This window comes from Penaeus monodon, chromosome 6 (assembly GCF_015228065.2).
Source record: "Penaeus monodon isolate SGIC_2016 chromosome 6, NSTDA_Pmon_1, whole genome shotgun sequence".
NCBI lineage: Eukaryota > Metazoa > Arthropoda > Malacostraca > Decapoda > Penaeidae > Penaeus > Penaeus monodon.
Genome location: NC_051391.1, coordinates 21,305,812 through 21,310,937, shown reverse-complemented (window position 1 = coordinate 21,310,937; position 5,126 = coordinate 21,305,812). Strand labels below are relative to the sequence as shown.

The 5,126-nt window shown below is 47.4% G+C and overlaps 1 long non-coding RNA gene across 1 annotated transcript in view; it reads left to right on the top strand.

Moving 5' to 3' along the window:
* Window positions 1-2,674, top strand: part of LOC119574339 — a 9,414-nt gene extending 6,740 nt beyond the window's left edge. Inside the window, exon 2 of the long non-coding RNA XR_005228853.1 lies at window positions 2,344-2,674. This is a non-coding gene — a long non-coding RNA (uncharacterized LOC119574339). The remainder of the gene's footprint in view (window positions 1-2,343) is intronic.
* The last annotated feature ends 2,452 nt before the right edge of the window (window positions 2,675-5,126 follow it).

The window sequence follows — 5,126 nt, the reverse complement described above, 5'->3', positions numbered from 1 at the left end:
CCCTTCTCCCTCTCCTCCTCGCTCTCCCTCTCCTCCCCCCTCTCCCTCTCTTTTTCTCCTCCCTCCCTCCTCCCTCCCATGTGTGCTTGGACATATCCCCGGCACTTCCTTACCCTTTTCTCTGACACATGAGAGGCTCTTCATAAGTGATCCGCGAAAGAGGTTCTCTGGAGAGGGATCGCGGACGTTGTGGTTCGGCGTCGGCGAGGGTTGTGAGAGCGGGGAGGGAGATGAAGCGGAGTGCGTGCAAGATGGCACACAGCAGGGAGAGGTCAAACAGAGTTGCAAGGTATAGACTAAGTAAAGTAATTATGTAGGTTTGCTAATGCTCAAGAATGCGAGCCTCTAGGAATTTAACACATAGAGTCCTTATCGATTCCCACATCAAGGAAAAAAGTAAGGAAGGCCAAAGTGAATGTGGTAGGGATTGCGAAGGATACATGGTCACAGGACATCAGGGTCAGGTCTCTCGGTCCGTCGGGACCGCAAACCAATGCTAAGAATAGCCTCATTACTGCTTGATACCTATTTAAACTTATAGCCACAAGTTATATACTTCTCAGACTACTGAACTATTGCGCTCCATTCCGTTGACGTCGCATCGCGTCCTGGTTGCGAGGCGATGGTGCTCATAGCCACTGTGATAACTTTTTTCAAAGAAGTCCATTGGCGTTTAGCCTCAATCGTCGTCAAACAACCATGAAGTCGCAGTAAGTGAGCGGAGTTATTCTACACCTTTACGGTGGAAGCAGATGTCAATATGCGGGTTAAATCAACAAGTAGGCTCTACTGCTCTAAAACACGGACTTTTTAAACAGCGGTATTAGCAACAGCCTTAGCGCAGCTCATATCCCCGAGTCCCACAAGCAAGCAAGAAGCAACCCGACCCACTTCTCGGATGCACGCTTTGTATTGGCTTCAGAAACACGCGAAGCGGATCCAAAGCACTTAAGTCCAAACACGTATTGGGGGCGACTTCCGGTTTAACCTAGTCCTAGTACTAGTGCTTGCATCTGACTGTGGTAGTCATAATTCGAAAGATAGTCATCAAGCCAAAGAAAAAAAAAGAAGACTTGGTTGCTACTTGCGGTGGCTGGCAGAGGTCGCACCAAAATAAAACAAAGCTAGGGGGTATGTAAACAAACACTCGTTTCTTTAATTCTTATAGTTTTAATTTCTTACTTTAGCTTTCAGGTAGTTTATGTGCCTCTGTTCACCAGTTCCACATAAAGTCACGTTTGTAAATATAAGCAACGCAACAAATATATCAACTTCGTTTGACATGATTATTCTGGGGCCATCTATGCCAGCCTCGTACAAGACCGTGCCCGAGAGGCGATATATGCTCTGGGCACGTCTTTCCCCAAACTGGCACTATTACAAACCAGAAACCAATTGGCGATTTCGAGCAGTTCAGCGTCAGGAAGGGCCCTTGCCAGACTCCGCCTTTGTACAAAAGGACTCACTGCCTTCCACTAGGTACAGGTCCATAACTACCACGCAGCCGCGCACCCAGATCATGCTACACTAGTTCATCCCGCGTGAGTCTTCTCACGCAGGTTCTTCCACTCTCACACACATTACTGTAAATACTACGAATATCTTTGCAGGCTCTTTGCATTTTTATGCATCGGGAACCTACCTGGGCTAATATAGTAGTTACTATTGTACATCGTGAAAACAGGTCACGAAGATGTCAGCAGGTAAATCCTTCAGTTTCGCTGGTAACAGTTTTCGCACGATTTATCTTCACAAAATTTGTAACTTAGAGTTCAGAACTGCGCTGAGATAGCACGCAATCACTACAATGATTCTTGCAATGTCAGTGTGAAGTCATCCTCATCAACTGCCACTCGCCTAGCTTGATGGTCCACCTCCCGTATCAAGTGTCAAACTAAGCGCACATGCGAGTCTCAGAAGTTTAGTAACACGGGTGTCACTCGACGTCCGAAATACGGTCACGCCGTTGTCACTATGATGCTCAAGGTTCAGGTGCTGTCTTGACGGAGCTAGAGTGCCTAGTGGCTCTCTCCTGACGTGTCCACCGCTGCAGATCCACTGGCACTCCCGCGCCCGGCACCTTCGCCTCCCTACACCACTATTTCCGGCGCCAGCCCCTGGTCTCCCCCGCCGACCCTGGCACAAAACCAATTCCAAACGGGCGCCAAGTGCCAGCTTCTGGTGTTTCGGCCGCCTTGGGGGGAGGGGGGTCCAGCCCTAGAAACGTCATGACCTGGTGACGAGCACGCATTTTGGGCATTCTCCCCATAAGAGCATTTTGAATTGCACGTTGCATACGCAAAACGCCGAGGATGGCAAACTGTAGCACTTTGTTTATTTCAGAAATGAGTCGCAATGTAGGATGAAGGATGCCAAAGGGCGGAGCGAGGCTGTCATGGAAAGCATGGCGTCCTCCTTGGAACGCCCGTCCTCACTGCCCTCGCATTCCCTCTCAGCCCATGTGAATGTCTGCAGCACCAATATCCATGTGCTTCAGCCGGATCCTGCACGCAATTGCACTCGCGGACGTCACGAGTATGACGTCAGCGATGGCGCCGGCGGCCCATGCTCCCGCTCACTCAGAACGTTCATCACCAACGTTTTACGTCATGTGGTTTGCATCAACTCATTACCTTACAAAAACGCATTTCTGTAGAATAAAGCGGCGATGTTGTATCATTTATACTCTTCCTTTATATTGAAACAAATGCAAATATACAAATATAAAAGCATAAAAGTCTAATAAATAAACAAATAAAAAAATGACAAAATACATCCAAATATTTGAAGCTTGTCATCAGACATATTCGTTCGGAATCAAAAACTGTAACACACACACACACACACACACACACACACACACACACACACACACATACACACACACACACACACACACACACACACACACACACACACACACACACACACACACACACACACACACACACACACACACACACACACACACACACACACACACACACACACACACACACACACACACACACACACACACAAATATATATTATATATATATATATATATATATATATTTTTTTTTTTTTTTTTTTTTTTTTTTTTTTTTTTCTTCTCTCTCTTCTCTCTCTCTCTCTCTCTCTCTCTCTCTCTCTCTCTCTCTCTCTCTCTCTCTCTCTCTCTCTCTCTCTCTCTCTCTCTCTCTCTCTCTCTCTCTTTCTTTCTTTTTTATCAGCACTCTAATAAACGAATGCAACTATGCTCTTAGTTCCTTTCCATTTAATTGATGAATGCATCCATGATGATAACTAAGCATTACGTCTCCTCTTGAGCATCGTGGTCGGTGAAACCCCGTGCTAATGTTTTTCTGTTGTTCGAATGGCTGTAAAAAATATCGCCGAGGCCAGATGCTCTTCGACTGTGGAAGCCAGATACAGGGAGAGACTAGTTCTGCGTTCACAACGAGGATGAATTTGCACCATGACAGTTCATGTCACAAGGTACTCAGCGCCCTTAGTCCATCCCTATTATGCGTCTCTGTCCCTTGTCAAGGCCATTTCCCCTTCTCCTGTCTTACCTCTGACCTGTTCTCAGCCTCCGTACCATGGAAATCTTACGAAAGTGCAGGCTAGTCTTGACTCCCGCTGCAGCCTCCACTGTCAGCTTGTTTAATCCATGCCACGTTCATGGACACATGAAACCGAGTTTCAGCGCCTCCCGCTGTTTGTCACGGAAAGTTGTAGGGAAAGTGACTCATATGTGTTAGCTGTATTTGGTAAAGAAAGTGGATGTCTTTTCAACAGGTGAACCTGGCTGTGCCCATGATAAGCACGTTTCTTGGTCTCTTGTTGCCCCATAAATAAACCTAATGAATATCAATAACAGCTTCTTATGGGCGTTCTAATCTTAATTTCACGTGTTGCTTTATCTAGCATTTTCCTTCTGTTTACCTCTTCCGAAGCCAAGGTAGCAGAAAGAAGGACAAAGCAAAGAAGTTTTTTAAGTTAGAGAAAAGGAGAGTGCGTGTGACTGCTGGAGTCGGCGACCTGAGGGAGATCGCGAGAAGCGGACAAGCCTGGCAAGAGATGGACGGTCACGTGTCTGATAGAGTTGCAGCAGAACCGAACTGCGAGTCCACATTATCGCCTCCCGTCTGGTGCGGCATAAGCGCGGTGAGAGTGATTGACTTCCATTGCAACGCTCCCACATGTCCTACTATCATCATCTGCAGCTATGCTTACGTAGTGTTTCGCCCATTAACCGTCGAATGAGGCATTTGGAGCCACTACTTCCCGGCCGCCCAGAAACCCGCCTTTGATAGGGTGCCCACGTGGTCAGCGCGACCCACGCGGATCGCATGACATCATTACAAATTAACGCTATTCGCATTCAATGCTTTTGTGTCATGCCGTTTGGCGTTTTAGGACTCTGCCTCATCACTATTTCATATATCGTTATTTACCAAACCTTTTCCTCAAAATATGCTATTATCACTGTCAAAGCAGAGCGTACCCCACTATAAAGTTGAGAATGAAACATAGAAGACATGTGTCGGAAATAAAGCCGCAACATGAAACAAAGGACAAATATCTCGGGCATTCACGATTCTCCCAAAGAAACACCCCGAAAAAGAGCGCTGTAAATCCCCGTTGGAAGGCCATGATCCCCTTGAGCCAGAAGCCTGTGATTAAAGAATCTTCTGGGAGTTGCTGGCCCGTTTACAAGGTTGGCTCGCCGCGGCGGTGATCTCCGCTACAATGTGGAAGTTCAACCACGAAGAACCTAGATTATGTCTTATCAATATACACCTACAGAACTCGGATTACGGTGGCAAATAGATCTAGCAAGTGTACAAACATTATTTTTTTCGTGGTCGGCGGTTCGCGCCCCGCCCAGGCGCGAGAAGTTGCAATTGTCGCCCGGAGGTAACTGCTGTAGCTGGGCATCACGGTGGGTAAGGACTAAGCTCAGTCGAGTCAGCACCAGCTGACACACTCTAATCGAATAGGCTTTACTCGACACAGGACGATCTTCCTTCATAGGCACAACCAGAGCAAGGCAGAGCGAAGAAGCATGATCGAGCGCCGGGGCGGGCCAGGGAGTCCGAGGGATAGCGACGCGACCTACCTCACAGACCCCGAACAGTA